Here is a 20,053-nt window from a genome sequence, read left to right on the forward strand (position 1 = left end):
CCTTCCCTCTGATTCTGCAGAAAAGATCATAGCAGAGATGGTACTGTTCAGTCTGGGTGTGGGATTCTCTCTTATGGGAGTGTAATATCTCCTGTCACTCAATTGTCTGCGGCACTCGATATCATAGTCCGCTGTGGACATGATCACAGTTGCCCCACCCTTGTCTGCCTGCTTGATTGTGATATTTACATCATTCGCCAGGGCCTTGATGGCAGCAGTCTCATGGGAAGATAAGTTGTGAAATGGAGCCAGGGTTGTTGTTCTGTTTAGATCTTTCAACACTGCTTGCTCAAACGTTAGTACCTCTTTGGGAATTATGCTACTATTTGGAGTGAAGGTGGAGGGTCTATGGAGGCCAGAGTCACTCGTAGTGGGTGGCGGTTGGTCCTGAAAAAAAGTTTGTAGGCGGATTTTGCGGAAAGACTTTGTATTTCGCATCTATCCCGGAACCTGTCACTCTTAGGTGTGGGAACATAATCAAGGCCTTTTTGAAGAACCATCTTCTCTATAGGTGTGATGGCTCTTGAGGAGAGGTTGATGATCAGTTTTTCTTCCCCCTGGTTTGGCTCCTGGTTTCCACTGATCGTGTCAGCTGGTCCTGCCATTGCACTCTTTTTTGGCCTCTTCTGCGCCCTCTTCCTCTTTCCCAACCTCTGTCTAAAAAAGGTGGCTCAGGTCCAGATTGGAAGAAAGGTGGTGGTCCTTGTTGGTATATTGGGTATTGCCAAAATGGTGGTCCCTGATATGGAGGGATGTTATATGGAGGATATACAGGTTGGTGGAAGGGTCTTGTTTTCCTGTTGTTGCAGCTCCCAGTGCTTGAATCACTGTTAGATGCCGAATCTCTTCGTGATGAATTGGAGCTATCATCCGAGGAGTACTCTGTTGTGGTGTTGGTGTAATCCGCTTTAAGATAAGGGTAGATTTTCTCTGTGGAGAATTTTTGAATATCTTTTTGGAGCTTTGAAATTTTTTGCTTCATTAGATATTCCCTGTTGTCTGCAATTTCCGCGTTTATCTCAGCCAGTTTGCTTTTATAAGCTGCTGTCTGGACAATGACCTTTATCGCACCCTCTGCTGTTTGTGTTCTGATTAGTAGTGTGTCTGCAATTCTTTTAGCTGTGTTTATTATGAGGATCAGCCAGTCCCTAGTGCACTTCCACGCCACTAAGGACCATTCTTTTTTGAAAATTGCATCCTCTAAGAATAAACGTGGGACGTTATTAACAATAAGGCCATTGGGGGCTATATTGGCCCAAAGATATTCAGTCATCATTGCCCCGTGGAGGGTCGCCTTAAGCCATTCGTGTTTCATGTTGGTTAGCGAGGACCAGTCTTCTGATTGACTACCCGAGGCTGAGTTGCCATACGGTCCCAGTAGCGATGGTGCTCTCAAAATCTCAGCTGCTGCTTCATCACCAAAGCTAAGTCCTTGATAGTCCTCCATACTAGTTGTAGGAGGTACTAAAAGACACAAGAAAGAAATTGTAGATCTTTCTAAAAAGATTGGGCCAGAAGAGCCATTCGCAAACTTCTGGTAGCCTTAAATGTGGATTCCTGCGGGCAAAAGCCTGTGCAAGCAGTTAAACCAAGAGAGGGAAGGGAGGGCTAATATTTATTCAAGTCCAGCATACATGCCCATGGAAATATCTAAACAATACTGGTATGCAGTTCCTAATATAAAAGCAGGTTGTTGGATAAGATCAAGTCCTCCAAATGGAGTAAGAAGTCAGGAGAAATTTCTCCTTTTTTGGAAAATGTTCACAGATATCAGCTCAGCACACCTCCCTCTTCATCACAGAATTAGATTTCAGGTGTCCAAGAGGATAGCACCCTATGTTTGGACCTATTTTATTCCAGGAGCAATATTCAGCTAACCAGATTCTACTCCAGCTCCCAGACCTAGGAGCCTGAGGGGTGGATGAGTTAGTGGGAAAGTGACCCAAGAAATCACTGTATTCTTTCCCTTTTTTCCTTTCATTCCAAGACTCCTGAGCAAAGTTCAGGAGGAACACACAGAATTGTAGTATTAGTTCTCTTTTAGCCACACAGATTTTGGCTGTTCCTTCTTCAGTCCCTGGCAGTATTTCCTTCTTGGAGTCTTCTGCTGTCTCCATCTCCTCTTACATCTGTGACTCTGCCTCTTCCAATCAGACTCGATTGGCTTGTAAGTTGAGAGGATAGGCTTACAAAGCAAAGGTCTTCTACTCCATATAGCTGAAGCTATCCAGAAAAGCTTATACTTTGAAGTCATACTCTAGACACTGGTCCTCTTTTCACAAGGAGAATATATTTGTCATTTGGTGTCAGCTTCCTCTTGTTCTCATACGGATATATTCCGTTTTTATTGGATGATTTTTAATTAAATATTTAACTTTCCTCATGGAAGGCTCAATAATTTGTTTTCAAGGCTTTACTGTGGGCCCCGTAACAACCTTCAGGATGATGATGTGCTTGTACCGAGACTGTTTGAATGCGTTTTTCTAGGCATTCTTCTGTGAGATAGTGCTTGATTCTCAAATTTCTTCAGGCACATCCTTCTTTCATACAAGGTAGCATTATTGGTGACCTGTACTTCAGCCTGAATAGGATGTGAATAATCTGCTTTATTGTGCTGTCTTCCCTTTTTGAAATTTGTTCAGGAAGGAGTGGTGCTAAAACCGGAATCTGTATTTGCTCCTAAAGTAAACTTGTCTTTTCATGCATTCATACTTTACAGTAAGTAGTGATACCAACATTCTTGCCTCACCCTTTATCTGTAAAAGGAAGGTTATTGAATCGGCTTCAATTTAAAACAGTTTAGCTCATTTATCTTGCCAGGTACTGCTCCTTCAGGGTCAACTTGTATGTGACGTTTGGGAATCTAGTGAAGGTAAAAAGGCATCTTCAATGACTATAAGCAGATGGATAAAATCCACCATCACACTGGTTTACATTGTCCAAGACACTACTATTCAATATAGGATTTAAGGATGTTCCACGTGATGCGTTCTTGCTTCCAGTGTGGCATTTCATGGAATGTTATTGACAGATATGTAGACCTGGAACATGAGCTTTGGAAAATAATTTTATTAAGCATTATACTTTATGAATGCTGTTTGACATTTTGCTTCTGGGGTTTAAGTTCTGTAAAATCGTATCAATCTGATCTTTACTTAGGATTAAGTTTCTTGCTTTTGCTTTGGTTCACTATTTATTCATTAAAATTCACAGTTTGTTGATCTGAGGTGATTTTGGAATAAATAATGACTAGGAAGAGATTGAGGAACATAGAAGAAATGGTCTCATTATTTAACTATCATATTATTTACTCTAAGTCCAACTCATTCTTATCTCCATCATTAGAACTCACCATGATCCATGGCTTATGGGCCTCTAACAGTGCTTGAATCGAACAGAATGATACTGGGAATGCCAGCCTGTTTTGGCACTCAACTTGCAAGGCTTGCATTTTCACCACTCCTGATGTTTCCTATCTCAGAGGTAGGATTCAACTCACAAGTAATATTTGTGACGAGACCACCTAAGAGTAATGAGTATTACCAGTAAGTAATCGAGCCATTACCTGATAGGCACATCAATGTTTTTGCAACTGTAAATGAATTGTGCTCTTCTTAAGATGTAGAACACTAAAATACCAGATAAATTCACAAGTTGCCATGTAAGAGTGTATCTTAACCAGAGACGTGTGTTATGGGGCAACGAAGGTCCAAAATATATTAAATTAGACAGCAAGTTAATTTAAAATTATTGCAGCGATAAGTGCATATTCTTTGGCAGCATTACTTTATTATTTTGTCGTGTTAATACACAAAATTGTCTAGGCAAGTGTTTCATCGCATCACTACCAGTTTAACACCTGAATACAGCAATCACAAACTGAAAGGTGACTAGTTAACATTAGCAATCACAATGTATATATTGCATAAAATACAATCCGTTATTGTTGCATGTAAAATTGGCTGCGTATGCAGAACCAGTGCCTGTAACATAGTTTATTTTATTACTACGTTTTACAACTACCACCCAAAATTAAACTTGATTACAAGGTGGTCATTCCATGTGTGACATACTCACATGCATGCTCCCAAACTGGGGAGGATGCTACAACTGTCGAAGAGTAGGGGGATCTGTGCCAAGAAGAAAGGAGACTGCTCTCCCTGAGAGTTTGCAACACTACAGCAAACTGTTTGTGTGGGCCACATGAGCCCAAATCGATGAGTAGTAGTTTGAAGTTGGCGTGTGTGGAATCAAAGCCCCACTTATGCCCATATACAGCCCTCGAAGAAGTTGAAGGCCCAGTGGAGGTGTACATTCGAAAAGCCCACCAGAATCCGTAGGTAAGGCTGAAAGAAGAAACACTGCGTTGTGCCAGAACACCAAGCTAGTTTTCATATGAAGCAAACACTAAAGGCAGTGATAACCAGGTACGAAAGTGCAAACACACTTACCAGCAAGAGTTAGGGAAGTGCCACACAACCTCAAATCATGATGACCAGGCCCAGTTGAGTCACCGATGAGTGCACAGTGGCAAGTGGCATCTAGTGCACCGATCGGCCTTTGGAATAGTTACATTTTTCAATGGCTGCAGAAGGGAGCGCGAAGTACGGTGTCACCACATTCCTGAAACCACCACCACCATACAACATAGCGATGAAGCAGAATATTGGCACCAGGTGGACTGCATGGATCGAGACATTCGATGATTTAATAGATGGACTGTAAGAAGCAGATGATGAGAAAATCATTAAGGGCCCAATTTAGATCTTGGCGGATGGGTTATTCCATCACAACATTGACGGATATCCCATCCGCCGAAATATAAATCCCATTATATCCTATAGGATTTAAATTTTGGCAGACTGGATATCTGTCACCATTGTGATGGAGTAACCCATCCTTCAAGATCTAAATCAGACCCTATGTACTTAAAGAACCTTGCTGGTGTTGGAGTGAAAAAGGTGATAAAGAAAATAACACAAGCCGATGCTGTATCATACCATAAAATCAAGGAAGAGTTGGAAGCCAAGTTCAATCCAATACTAAATGTTGACTATGAAAGGTACATTTTCAATCAAGCTAGACAGCAAGCTTGTGAAACGATGGATGAGTTTGTTGACAGACTTGATGTACATATCAAACAATGCAAGTTTAAAGAATGTAATGATGATGAAGCCATACGCCTCAGAGTTATTGATGGATGTCTTTCAGATTTGTTTAGAATATGCATGTTAAGAGAGACGTTCAGTTTAGAGAAAGTATTAATGGCTGCAAGGATCGAGGAATAGCAGATCGACAAGCCGCTGATTGGAAGCTGGAGCAGAAAAAAAATGAATCAGCGTTGATGATGAAACTCAAGCATAAGTACCAGATAGATACATGCAAGGTGGCGCCTACAAAGAAGAAAAAGCAGTGTTTACGATGTGGGTTTTCATTTCCCCATGAACGCAAATGTCCAGCCATATAACAAGCGTGCAAACGCTAGGGTAAAGACAACAACTTGATAATTGGTTTGCAAAGCAAAAGTGAAACTAACTACGTCACAACGAAAAGATAAAACGGGTGCCAGAAGGTTCCAGAAGCATTCTCGCAACACCCACAAAGCCAAAAAGCTACATTAGGTACGACAAGTAGAAACCACACAAACTTGATTGCTGTCACGTTCTTACTACAAAGGCTTGTCAACATCATTATCTAGCACCAGTGAAGAAGATGGTTGTGCCATGATGGCACCGACCAAGGAACGACAGGCACATGTAGGTGTGGCTGGTTGCAAAGACGAACAAAAGACTAAGGCAAACCACCACACGAAACATCAGAATTTATTTGGACACTGCCCCAAGAATACAATAAAGGTCAACGGTTGCCCCATAACCTTTATCATACACAGTGGTCCGTCGATTAACAGCATGCCGGTCAAAAAGTTCAATAGCCTATCTCCTGTGCCACGCCGTCAAACACAAAAATATACACATAAGCTGTATCTAAACAATTGCAGAGTCAAGGGTCATTCGTAAGGACCATTGGACATAAAACAGTACCAGTGCAAGCACCAATTCAGTTTCTTCAAGGAGCATCGTCCAGTGCATGCCTACTCAGTTTTGCCACCGCTGCAGACATGGGACTGATATCTATCAATTACAACCTCAACCCTCAATCTGAAATTGTGAGTCAGTTCCAGTCGTTATTTCATGGCCTAAGCAGGCTCAAGACAATTAAAGTAAGACATTCCCCCTGTTGTCCAGAGGCACCCTAGAGAAGCTTTCCACTTGCGAGAAGCTGTTGAGAAAATACTAGAAATGCTGTTGAAGTATGACATCATTGAGTACTGCACCAGCCCTACACCATGGGTTTCTCCCATACCAGTGGAGCCAAAAGAGAACAGTGGAGGTGCAGTGCACATCTGTGTTGATATGCGCCAGGCCAACAAAGCAATCGAGAGAGAAAAACACCTGGTCCACACATCATTGACATGATCATGCAACTGAATGGTGCCAAAGTCTTCACCCGTATTGACCTGAACACGGGATACCAACAACTCGAGTTGGAGGAGAACTGCACGTACATCACTACTTTTTCGACTCATGTTGGTTTGTTCAGATACAAAAGGTTGAGTTTTGGAGTATCGTCATCTGCAAAAAGTACTGTCAGATAGATACTTGCCCCTCACAAGATGTCACCATGCAGCGATCCTTCTTCGGCATGGGCAGTTATTGTTCAAGGTACATTGGTGACTTTGCTACTGTGAGTACCCCATTGAGAGATTTGACAAAACGAGATGTCCCTTTCAAGTGGTCTGCTGAATGTGACCAAAGCTTCAAAAGAATAAAACATGCAATTGAAAATACAACCGAGATGGCTTATTTTGACCCCAAGTTACATACAGAGTTCACAGTGGATGAGAGGCCGGTGGAGCTGCAGGCAATCCTTGCTCAACATAATGGTCATCTAAATGCTCAGAGACTCTATGTGGCCTATGCCAATTGAAGCCTGTCTGATACAGAATGAGCCTAGTCTCAGCCGGAAAAATAGAGTCTGGCTGTAGTGTGGGCTTGCAAGCATTTTCATGTTTTTCTATACAGAAAACGGTTCACTATAATTACAGACCACCAAGCTCTGCTCACTATTTTTGAAAACCCGAAAGCCAAGATGCTCCCTTGCATTGAGATGTGGCGGTTGGGATGGCAAAAGTATAATTATGCAATTGTACACAAGCTGGGTAAAGATTAGAACTCTGCTGATTACTTTTCAGGAGTACTGTTACAGTGGCACGGTTCGATATCTAAAACAGCTCAGGAGTACATTAACTTCATTAGGAGGTCCAGCATGCCAGCAGCCCTATCCATTGAACAGATCAATGCTGATAAGAACATGCTTATCCTCAATGTTGGACTGGACTGTTCCCAATGAGGCACAGGGTCAAGACTGATTTGCATATGGCCAGGTCTAAACTGGGGTGGCATGGTGAGCAAAAGAATGATGGATTTAACCCAGATCTCTTGACTGGGGGTGCATGTTTTGATTTGTTCTGCATTCCATCTATCAATTGTGTGTCTTTTATCCTCAAAGACATCAATTTAATCCATTCGTGGAAGAAGCATGTTCGACCTTTAACGGACAAAGTTGAATTTAAAAAAAATCTAAAATGCACATGATGAATTTCCATTACCAAGGAAGGTGTTGTATTGAGAGGCTCAGAATCATCATTCCTGAGAGCCTAAGACAACAGGTCATTGAACTAGCCCATGAAGGACATCATTGTATTGTAGCTATCAAAAGAGCTCTAACAGGCTGAGTGTGGTTCCCGCACCTGGATGAGCGAGTTGAGAGTGAACTTTATGAGTGCCATCTTTGCAACTGCCTTTCCCCCAAAGTGACACAGCATCCACTGACAAAGTCTGACCTTCCTGGACATGCCTGGGAAAGAGTTGCCATTAATTTCTTTGGGCCTTTACAAAAAGGACATCATCTCACTGTAGTTATTGATGAGCATTCACGTTTTTCTTTAGTAGAGGAGTTATCATCAACAACCCATTACAAGGTCATTGAGCAGCTGGAGAACATCTTTGCAGAGTGGGGTATTCCCGCCATTCTTAAATCGGACGATGGTCCGCTGGTCAATAGCAAAGAATTGAAGGAATTTCTGGTTAGACTAAATGCCAAGCATCAAAAGAGCACACCTCTGTGGCACAAAGCAAATGGACTGTGGAACAAGTCATGGGTGCCCCCAAACAGGTAATTCAACAAGCATTGATGGAGGGAACCAGAATGATAAAAAAGTAATGAAATTGAGTTCAACCAAGCCCTGTGTCAAGCCCTCCAAGCTTATCGTTCAACTTCTCAATCCACAACTAGAGAAAGCTCTGCCACCTTGCTATTTGGGAGAGCCATCGAAACCAAACTGCCACAGTGGACAGAAGTCTGATGCTTGAATGCTGATAAGGTTTTGGGGGAAATGCCAGATGAAAACATTTGCCGATCGTCGCAGACGAGCTCAGGAAACCCCCTTCGATGAAGGTGACTAGGTCCTGGTCAAGCAAAAACGAAAGCGAAAAACAGACATTCAGTTTGCTGTTGATCCTCTGAGGGTTGTGACGTGCAAAGTACATATTGTGACGGCTCATCGTACCGGAAAGTCCATCACCCGGGACTCATCACACTTTAACCATCTACCTCGACAGTCAAAAGCTCCTGCAATCATGAATGAGACGACACCGCCTGAATGTTCAGCTCAAGCATCAGAACTGTGCCATCAGTGCACAATCAAGAGTGCATTTCACCATCTCATAGTACTCGATCTGGCCGACTAGTACGAGCGCCTCAACGCCTTATTGAAGAAATATAATGTGACTATTGTTTGTATTTTTTTATTTACCAAGGTGGGAGATGTATGGTTGTGAGACTATGTGCCCTGGGAAGCTTGAGGTTCTGGGTCGGGCTCAACAAGGAATTACGTATCTTGTTGGGAGGTGTTAAGGTTTGGTCATTAAGGGTTATGACGTAACAAGAGGACAGTGTGTGATTGTATGCTGCGGAATAAAGATGCACAATCCATAGCACCATGTGTGGCATATTCATTTGCATGCTACCGGGCTGGGGAGGAAGCTAGTCACTACGTAGCCCACAACATCTGTGAAGAAACAGCCCTGCCATATACCACGCATTGCGAATTAGACCAACACATTTGTGGTAATGTGTTCACAGTCCTGGCCTCGTCCAGTCCAGTCTCGTAGAATGTTGCTCTGGAGCCGACTAGCCCCTCCCATTGCTCTGGCTAGGAAGGGAACTCGATATTGGCGAACCAGCGGTCATATGCAGTTCTACCTCGCCACAAGAGGGGTTCTGGCTCTCACTTCGAGATTGGGATGACTTGTTATGCGATATCAATGGAGGTACACGCACCTTAGTCCCTCTGTAGACTTGTCAACAAGTCTGACTTATTTGAGTGCTCTCAACTGCTGGCTTACTAGCCAGGCATTTACCAGTCGGGCCTTCTGCAACTCAGCAGTAAAGGAGTCCATGCAATGCTTTTCCATCCCAAGGTAAACTAGCCTCCGCTCATGGCGACCCGAGTGAATACGTTTTGTATTAGTTCCATAAGCACTGGATGGATCTGAGTCTGCTGTGAGTGCTCATCTTGCATCCACAGTCAGACAGAGATGCTGGCAGGTAGGTGCACATCTTAACTCAAAACACACAAAAAGAGAAGGACTGGAGAATATTATGAAAGAAAGGCAGGAGTCGAGCGAATGCTCACTCTATGTTAGGTGTGCTTGCACCAGAATTCCTTACTGGAGGGTCAAAGATGTGAAAATCTTGGGGAAAATCATTGGATTTTTTTAAGACTGCCCTCACCGACTATGTAGTGGCATGCTTCATCATAGGACAGCTATCAACACCCAGGTGCAGATCAACACACTGGGTGGAGCGCTGATATTTTTTAGAAAAGAAAAGGAGAAAAGAAAGAAAAGTTTTCCAAGTGAGGGATCCCTAATGCAGAGAAAATTACAAGTAAAGACTGCCTTAGAGGGTACCGTGGGAACTTATTTATTAATGGTTCCCCTTGACAGGATTAAACATTTCGTATTGGGTGTCTACGAGGAGTTACAGCTCCTGTACCCCATCTTCTTACACCAACATGTTTCAGCCCATTTCTATTGCCCTTGTGGGTCAATGGCATTCTTCAGGGTATCGATCTCTTGTGATTATTTCAAGTATTTATAGTCCGATTTTGACCTACTTCAAGAATGGTTTAAAAGACCTTACATTCGAATCTTATTACTGATTCTTTTATCCCAGGACCGAAGTGGGGACACCGCCCTGTAGTCAAACAGTCTTCAAGGGTCGGCGTCTCTGACACCATACCACTCCGCGTCCTCTCCTGTGACTCTACCCTCTCTGGAGGATCACTTATGCTGTGCCGGTATAGGCACTAGTACAGCTGACAGCGCACAATGTGCTCTCTTCATCACCAATGCCACCCAGGCTGTGACCAGCTGCAAGGCAGCATGAATACAGCATGTCCAGGAAGCTAAGGGGCTCGGAACACTAAATAACTGTCTGCCTATTTCACTGGTGTAGCAGTGCCACTGGAGCTCAATGCAGAAAGAAAATCTCAGACTGCAGCCAGAGATTGAATACAGATAAAAGGAGAAGAAGTCTTCTACAAGTGAAGTCTGGCTCTGCTAAAATAGATCACCTGGATAAGGACCTGGTTCATGGCTTGCCCCCTTTATAAAATCGCACTGACTAGGTAAAGATACTGTTTAGCTTTCATTTAGTCTTAGGAAAATTAAAACATACAATTGCTTCTGACAGCCAAGTTGTCACGTGGCATTTGGTACTAAAAAAAACAGCAACCTTATTTATATTGGACTCTAAAAACCCATTTTAAGCATCAGCTCTAAAGCACCAGTATGTTAAGTGTTGTTGGCTAAGGCAAAACTAGCCATGGGTCTTATGTGACATGGTGCCACTTGCCAACCATGACAAAACTGGTTCTATTTTATTATTAAGCACAGTGTAAGAGATTGATCCCGATAACAGCTAAATATTGGCCTTAAACGTAAAAACCTAAAGATAAATATTGCATTTTGCAGCTGAATTCGTTTGCTTGATTTTGCTCGCGAGAAAGTGTCACTCATAGTCCTTGAATGTTACTCATAAATACACCTAAAATAATTTCACACATAATCAATGTGAAACCTTGGCAGCTATGATTAAATTACCTCAAATACTGCAAATCAACTGTATAAGAATAATTATGCATTACCCGCCGTGATCTAGTTTCATGTGTTTCCCAGCTCTGTCTTGCTCGTTTAATAGATGCGCGCTTCCTGGTTTTCTCACGTGGTCAATCTCTCGAAAGCACCGCCCCTCATGGAGCTGTATACCCGTATGAAATGGAGCTTGGCGCGGGCGCAGAAACTCCTTTTGGCGTCACATTCACACTTTTTTAATTCACACTATGTTTATGTGACTCCTACCCCTGCATCGAAGTGAGATCAAAGGGTGTGGGCGTTCGCCCCACACCAGAAATGCTGCCCATTTTTAACCCGTCCTCTTCATTAATAGGGTTGGCCTTGTTTCAGGTTTCTTTTGAAAGATTTGTACATGTTTGGGCTTCTTTTAGAGAGAAATTAATCTGTTGTGTTCGTTGCACCTATCTCCATTGTAAATACATATGCCATGTTTTCAAACGCCGTCGTTGCCAGGTAATTGAAATTTGCCTTTTAAGGTGAACAAGACTTGTTTTTGAAATGTTTATTACGTTTATATGATGGTCCTTTTGATCGTATAATATAAATGATTAGATTATTTGACGCATTTACAAATATTGCATTAGGAATTGTGTATTATTTAGAATCAATAACCGGAAAGGTCAGATTGCCTTCTTACTATACAGAGTGTACCTCTTGACTTGTGGCTGAGCGAAAAAGTACTGTGAAACCCTCTGCAAATCGGCAGTAGATTTAATAAACATGAGCTCAGTTTAGCGGATTTACACTAAAACATAATCTCCCGTATTTCATGTGCGAATATTATATTACATACTGGAACACTGTTTAAGTGACGCAACTATGGTGCGTTATGCACTCTTTCTACCAGTGGCAAAACTGGTCTGTCAGCGATGCTTTTAAAAAGGCTCAACTAGATCCGAACTTGGAGGGGGGAATATGGACTAACATTTGAAATAATAGGGCAAACAGTGCTTGAAATGGAAAAATAAAAGTGCATTGCTACTCGCTGTAAAGCGCTTCAACGCCTCGCCAAGTGTAGTAAGCGCTAAATAAATACAATTACAATGCTAATAAAACATTATCTGAAAACAAATCAGACTTCAGTCTGCATTGTAGACTGACAACCCGGACCACCTAAAGCTCAAAGGGCAATGACACACTGCAATATAATACTGTCAAGAACCAAAAATATTTAATCCTTTGGCCTCAATAACTAGTCTTAAAAGAAACGGCGAGCACCTGGGTTTGCTCCTAATTAAGTGGAAGACCAAAAATACCAACTCTTGTGTCAATCAGAAAACATTTACAACTGGAATTCGGGCCCCTCAATATTACACTTGCCTACCTGTGGATATACTAAGGCACAGATGGGGGGCACGTGACAGGTAGTCTGCAAGGTTCCATTTCTGAAAAGTCGGCTCCTGTTTCTATAGAACAAGGTGATGCTTCAGTAGTGCATGCAGCAGGGGAAACTTGACTACTTAAGTATACACGCCGGGTCCTTGCTAATCATGGCTTCTCCTCTTTCCCACAGTGTGACTGTAAGCCTATCTGCTCCTCACAATCTAAACTAACAACCTCACAAAAATACAATGTCCCAAAGTTTAATGCGCAAAGAAGTAGAAAATATACATTGCATTGCTCATCCTCACTCCCTGAAGCATGTTTCCAGTCGAATTACTCACACGTTTGACAAATGACTTGGCTGCCTCTCCCACTTTACAATTGGGTGCCGGGGTGAGGGACATGTGGCCATGGTCTGATTATTCGTCAGTGGAGCAACGTCACTCAGGAAGCCAGTCTAAGTCTCAGCCACTATCTTTAGATGGAGCCTTTTCCGGTGACGAGACACAGGCGCCTGTGGTAGTGAGGCATCTCAACCGGGGAATGCCTGCACGCCTGTTCGCAAAGGCCACATTAAGAGACACTGGATGCCATAGTGTGGAGTACTGAGCAAAAGATAAATCAAAAAGAGCAGCGCGGCGCTCAGGTCCACTCAAACATCAACATTTTTTTAGGTCAAGCCTAGCGTTACGAGTTGGGTGAGATGCACGCAACGAGGCGCGCGGCCGCCAATTTTTAGCACATAAATAAACAAGTAAAAAAGCATACGAGTGCGTCCTAAATAAACAAGCATTTGCTGTAAGATATAAATAAATAAAGTGAGCGCGGTGTCCCTAGTGGGCGCCGCGCTCATTAAAGTAATGAAAAACATACAAATGAGAGCGCATTGGGCTGCAGCCGTCATTGTCCCCATCAGTGTCCATTTCCCAAATAGTGCATGCTTAACTAATTGAAACACCGCAAGTGAAAGATCCAGTCCGGATGGGCCGTCCGAGAAGGAGACAGGGCGGTAACAAAGAAGCCTCATTTTGAATCGGAACCTATCGTTTAGCATAAACGATGACGTCAGCCAATAGAAATGATGGGCGGGGCTTCAAGTCCACTTCAGAGCGAGCAGCGCATGCGTGCTGCAATGCAGGTCGGCGAGACCTAAAAAGTGCCGGTTCTCAGTACAGCGCAGTACCGGCCCATTTAAAGCCCTGGGGGCAAAGCTATTGTTGGAGCCAATGCAAGACAATAGAGTGATATATTTATGAATGATATATTTTAAAGATGTTGGTCAAACTCAATACGTTGATAATAAACCTATATGAATAGATTTGACAATGTTTATAGGCTGGACTTTAAATAGGATGAAAAAAGTATGAGTGGGGGCTGTGTGGTACGTAATTAGTTGCCTCGTCCTTCCCCGAGTCAAGCGTCAAGTGTATGTGTTCTCCTCAAGGCCAACATTGTAATGTTTAAGGTTCTTGCTTACTTTTAACTGTAGTTCCACTCTCGGGCAGCGGAACTGCATCTGCAGGTCTCTCGGCAACTGAGTCAGTTGCGGTTGAGACTTGTGAAGGTCACACACTCCCCGTCGTGGGTGCGTACTACATCCAATTACAATTTTATCTAGTATCACTTTTCAGGACAAATGGAAAGGTTTCATGGTACTTTCTCAGACAGATATCAATCCAAAAGCCTTTGGGGTAACTGAAATCGACATGCTTGGCTATTTAAATCAAAAGTAGTATGCCTAGTCCAACAAACCATCACTAAAGGGTACGTAGCCATCAAAGGGAAGAACATATTAGGCTGGCAAGACTTAGCGAGAATGGGAATTTATCTAAAACCTTGGTTGGATAATGCTGTGGTGCTAGTTGGTTTTCCAGAATGCTATCTGGAGGATGACATGCATACTATAAATATTGTCGGAGATTCTAACAAGCTTTCCTTTCCAGGTACTTCTTCAGCTATTGAAGCCAATTTCCCACAGTTTTTTCTGACAAACTTGGTACTGTGTTAGGTTTTGAACACCAAATTCGTTTAAAATCAGATGCTCAACCTGTGGTACATAGGGTCTGATCTTTGCCTCTGAATGTCAGAGATGATTTGAAAAATCTATGCTCGGAGGGAATAATCGTACCGTGTGATTCTTCGTCATGGGTATCTCCATTGTAGTAGTATGAAAAAAATCTGGGGAGTTTAGACTTTGTGCTGACTTGCTCTCTCTTAACAGCAACATTCTCGTGGACAGTTACCCCCTCCCCAAAATTCAGGACCTTTTGGCCAGTCTGTGGGGGCTCCAAGTTTTTCTCTATAATAGATTTACAGTCAGCCCATCGCCAAATTCCTCTCAGTGTTGAGCCTCAGAAATGTACAACTTTTGTGTCTTTGTTTGGTGCATTTAAGTACCTCAGGCTGCCATTTGGTTTTGTCTCCTCTGGTAGCGTGTTCCAGAAGCTCATGGACACCCTTTTCAAAGACATTCCTATAGTCCAAACTTACCAGGATGACATTCTGATGTTCACTAGCATTCGTGAGCCCCAAAATGACACCCTATCTAAAGTTCTTTCAAAGTTGTACAACTTGACTATTTAGGACATACCTTGTTGCCAGAATGTATCAAAACCAATTTTATTTAATCAAAGCAATATGTGATGCTGCCCTGTCCAAAGATAAAGATGCTTTATGTTCGTTTCTGGTGTTGGTCGAATCCTATGCTTGATTTGTGCATGGGTATGCTCAGATAGTAGAAACTTTGAGAGCGTTACTCAAAAAGTGTGCTAAATTCATATGGAGCATTGTCATGCATAGCACATTTAACAAGGTCATACTTATTACTGAGCAGGTACCAGCCTTACAACCTTTTCAGGATGAATGCAGATGCTTTGTGAATGTGGATGCAAGTTTGTCAGGAGTTGGTGCCCTACTTGGACAATGGTTTGGCGGTAAGGAACATACCATTGCATTCGCTTCCAGGACACTGTAACCTGCTGAGACGCGAAACAGCACTATCGAATGAGAGGCACTTGCATGTGTCTGGGCAATACACAAGTTCAGGCCATACATTTGGGGACACAAGTTTGAAGTGTATTTAGACCATAAGCCTTTAATGTACATTCTTAATGGTGGAGGAACTAATAAGGCATCCGCCAGGTTGGTGCATTTATTATACACATTACAAGAGTACCATTTTGTTATCAAACATCTGCTTGGTGGCAAGAACTTAGAGCAGATTGCTTATCATGTATGTCACTTGAGTGCGAACAGAGTAAAGTGAAGATACAGAGTGTTTTGTAGCGGGAGTCGATGCTGTTCAGAATTGTGCTCCCCTTTCTGAAGAGACTTGGTGGGAGGCATATTCCAAAGACTCCAATCTCATTAAAGTCCAAGAGTTCATTATTAAAGGCTAGCCGGAGAGTAGAACTCTTTCTTGTGAGATAAAAGGTTTCTCTTTTGTGGCTTCTGAACTTTCAGTTTTTGATGAGATGGTGATGCATCATGATCTTTTCATACCTCCAGAAAGTTTGCGCAAAGAAATTATTCAGACAGCGCAACATGGTCACTTGGGGGTTACCAAACCATGTCAACGTCTTAAACAATACTATTTGTGGCCTTCTCTTGAGAAACAAGTTAGGACAATCTTTGAAAGTTGTGTGGAATGCTTACTCTCTGACAAGCGAAGGAAAACCCTTAACACACCTCTGCATCTCATGCCATTTCCCAAAGGTCCCTAGGACAAAGTTGGTATTGACTTCTCTGATCCCTATGAAGTGTTGCCTGTTGAGAACACATTTTTTATTTTAATGGTGGACTACTTTTCAAAATTGATGTTTTCTGTGGTTTGTGATGGTCCCACAACTGATAATGCCATGACATTTTTAGAACATGTTTTCAAGTTGGAAGGATCACCAAAATAATTGTCACAGATAATGGTGCCCATTTCCCTGCACAACGGATGTGTAAGTTCCTAGAGTGCAATGACATTCAACATCTTAAAGTGGCTCTGTACTCGCCCTCCTCCAATGGCCTAGTTGAGAGGAGGAACAGAATGGTCAAGGTAGGTGTGCAGACCGCATTGTCCTCAGGTTTAGATGTCCAAGAATTTGTATGGAACAGAATGTGGCCATATAATGTCACACTCCACTGTACCACTGGGTTAGCACCTTTTATGTTGCTTAGAGGAAGGAAGGTGCACTTCAATGTGTGTCCTAATTGGCTTCTTAGCAAGAGTTTTCAGGAAGTTGAATCTCTGGATGCCATTAGATCCAGGGTTGAGCTTAAACAAAATGTCATGAAAGCTCGCTTCGCTCTGGCAAACATTTAAAAAATGATCCTTTAAAGGTGAGTGATTGGGTCTTGATTAAAAACCCCGTTAGAGTGATAAAGGGAACTTCTAGGTATTCATCATATGCACTCGTTGTACGGGTTAGCAAAGGTTCTGCCCTTCTGGAAAACAAGGTATGGTGGAACAAGAGGAGTTTGGTGCGACTTACTGGTTCACAGGTCGACATCTTCAAAAAACGTTCTGCTTCTAATGCAGATCAGCGTCAATTTTATGATTAGTTACAAGATACTGTGGTTTCCAACTACGATGACTGAAGTTGGTCCTATTATATTTCAAGATCCTTTGGCCCCAATGGCTTCCGCGGGTGAGTGAATATTCAACAGAGAAAATGGTTGCTTTAGCAAATTGCCTTGCAGATTTGAAGATTATGTATTGGAATAACTTTTCATATTTGCCGTGTAGGTTCAAGGACCAAGCTTTGCTATAACTAGTTTTGCAGTGTAATTTTGTGCAAACATTCTGCATTGTATAGTAGTTTATTTTGCTTCTATCTTCCTTATGTCTGTTAAAGGGGAAAATTTTGTAGTATGTAATTAGTTGCCTCAATCTTCTGCGGGGCAAGTGTATGTGGTCTCCTCGAGGCCAACATTGTATTGTTTGAGGTTCTTCCTTACTTTTAACTGTGGTTCCACGCTTGGACAGTGAAAAGGCATCTGCACGTATGTCTCAAACTGAGTCAGTTGCGGTGGAGACTTGTGGTAGTTGGACGCTTCCAGTCGTGGGTGTGTACTACATCCAATAAATATTATCCTTTGAACTTATTGCTGCCAGTGTCTTTATTTCTACAGGCGGGGCCCATATAATTAAATGTGTGGCTTAAATATATACACTAAAATTTGCAGTGCCACCCTTCCCACACATTTGCATAGAATAACAGCTGCAACTGGCATTCGTGACCGATGATCTCTGCACTTTGCAGAGGGGTCAAGGATTGCATGACCACGTATTCGAAAAGTCTTTTTGCCCTTTACAGGCACTGAGAGAAAGTCACGCTGCCTTCAGCCTCAATTCTATTGTGCCCTGTTATAAACACCAGCATGAGACTCAATTCAAATTATGCACTAGACAAGAGTAATAGTCTGTCTCCGAAAAATAAAATAAAAAGAACACAACATCCTGGGAAAAACAGACACTCACAGGGAATGCAAGATCAAAAAAGCATGTGAAATATAAGCAGAAAGGACATGGATTAAATTTAACGTTTTTTACAATCATTGTTCAGAAATTGATCACTGTTTTTGCGTGAACAGTTAGGGACATGAATATAGGGCACGAAAAGGACCTGTTTCAATGTCCTTTTTAAATTACTACTGGGTCTGAGACCCAAAGGGGCCAAGCTCGCTTAAAACTTTGTTTATAGGCTAGTGACAGAGATCTTTAAAAACTGTAAAGAGTGATTTGCTAACTAAATAGCAGCTTCTATTGATTTCAGTACAAATCACTTTGTAATGAAGCAGCGCTTTCAGTAACCACAGATGCAGAAGTAGTGAGGTAAGTCTTCTTTATTGAACACTTCATCCATCAGCCTCCTTAGTATCAAGTCACATCCAATAACAGCCACCCTCCAGCCCTCCCAGCACTACATTAGAATTCCAACCTAGTGATGTAAGACGGTCATTTCAAGACCCCACACATCTTCCTTCTTTAGAAGCAATATCAATTTGAGACAAATATAATCTTTAACACTCGAAAACAAAAAAATATTATTAAGCATAAAATACAAATCAACAAAATTAAATATGCCCAATATGGAGTCATATTGTGAGTTCATTTGCCCCCAAAGTGATACCCTATCTACTAACATATACATCTCAATAAGCAGGTCTCTTACGTAATCTGGTGCTCCTCTTTATGGCCACTGTTCTGTCCAAATGTGAACTTTGTTTTTCATCATTCATTTCAACCTTTTCCTTACAATGTTCACCTGGTCTGTCTTGAGATCTATCACATTTCAAAACAACAATTTAATTTATGCTCAATACCCTTTCATTCTCCTTAATGGCATTCGTAAATATCTTTAATTACTTTTTGTGTTTTGGCAAATCTAGACCATTGAGCACAACCAACTGGCGCTCTCTTATCTTCACCAAATCTCCCACATGAACCTCAACCTGTTTAAAATATTTTGTAGCATAAAAATAACTTTTCTTGTTATACTGTAAGTCTCTCTCATCTCACTCCTTTCCCCCAATTCATCCAGCCGGGACATAGAACAGTATTAGGAGTCCTCCTTTTATACAGTTCAAATGGACTCTTACCATTAGAAGAATATATTGTCATACAATATGCAGTGATTCTATGTTGCAGTTCCTACTTCCAATCAAGACCATTAGCCCTAGCTAATTGAATACATTCTTTAAACATTTTGTTCATCCTCTCTACTGCTCCATTTGTTTGAGGATGATAAATAGAACTCTTTTTGATAAGAACCCCACTTGAAGCAAAGAATCTCTTCATTTTATCTGAGCACAATTGAGGCCCATTGTCTGAGAGAATACTCTTAGGAGAAACTCTTACTTTTAAACCATTCTATCAAAAATGTGATTACACTCAATGAGGTTACCTCCTGCACACACACCACTTCCACCCTCCTTCAATAAAGATCCAACAAGACTAACAGGTACGGAGTGTTATGGTCAGCCGTAAGCAGTCCAACAATGTCAATAGCAACTTCCTCCTACGGGTAATCAGGTAGTTGTCTACACACCATCAGTACATGCCTAGTCATTAAGTCTTATCACTATTCTTACATTCCATACATTCACAGACAGTTCTTTCCACCTGAATGTCCATACTTGGACACAGTCAGCTCACAGTGTCTCTTTAGAGTTCCCAAATTTAGAGCAGGCACCAAGTGAGTGCCTCTTAATACCCCTATCTACAGACAATTACTCTTTTATCATTGCCCATGGTTTCTTCAGTGAGTCAAACTTTCCATCCTAACATGCAGTCACTACTTCCTTTATCTCAACATCTTTCAGCAACTCTTCTTTCCTTTCCTCTTCAGTAATCACACCTCATCTGACTTCAACTACATTCACCTCCTATTCCACCAATCCATCTAGAACCTCTTCCATGGTTGCATCACTGATCAGCCTGGATAAACAATCGACTGAGACATTTCGGACTCCCGGAA

The 20,053-nt window shown here is 42.0% G+C and overlaps 2 protein-coding genes across 2 annotated transcripts in view; one reads left to right on the forward strand and one right to left on the reverse strand.

Moving 5' to 3' along the window:
• Nucleotides 1–11,409, reverse strand: part of PIGX (phosphatidylinositol glycan anchor biosynthesis class X) — a 184,847-nt gene extending 173,438 nt beyond the window's left edge. The window contains exon 1 of the mRNA XM_085634214.1: nucleotides 11,273–11,409. The gene's annotated coding sequence lies outside the window, so the exon portion shown is untranslated. The remainder of the gene's footprint in view (nucleotides 1–11,272) is intronic.
• Nucleotides 11,410–11,622: 213 nt separating this feature from the next.
• The window catches only part of CEP19 (centrosomal protein 19), a 56,315-nt gene continuing 47,884 nt past the window's right edge, over nucleotides 11,623–20,053 (forward strand). Inside the window, exon 1 of the mRNA XM_085634210.1 lies at nucleotides 11,623–11,714. The gene's annotated coding sequence lies outside the window, so the exon portion shown is untranslated. The remainder of the gene's footprint in view (nucleotides 11,715–20,053) is intronic.

Source organism: Triturus cristatus, chromosome 11, assembly GCF_964204655.1.
Source record: "Triturus cristatus chromosome 11, aTriCri1.1, whole genome shotgun sequence".
NCBI lineage: Eukaryota > Metazoa > Chordata > Amphibia > Caudata > Salamandridae > Triturus > Triturus cristatus.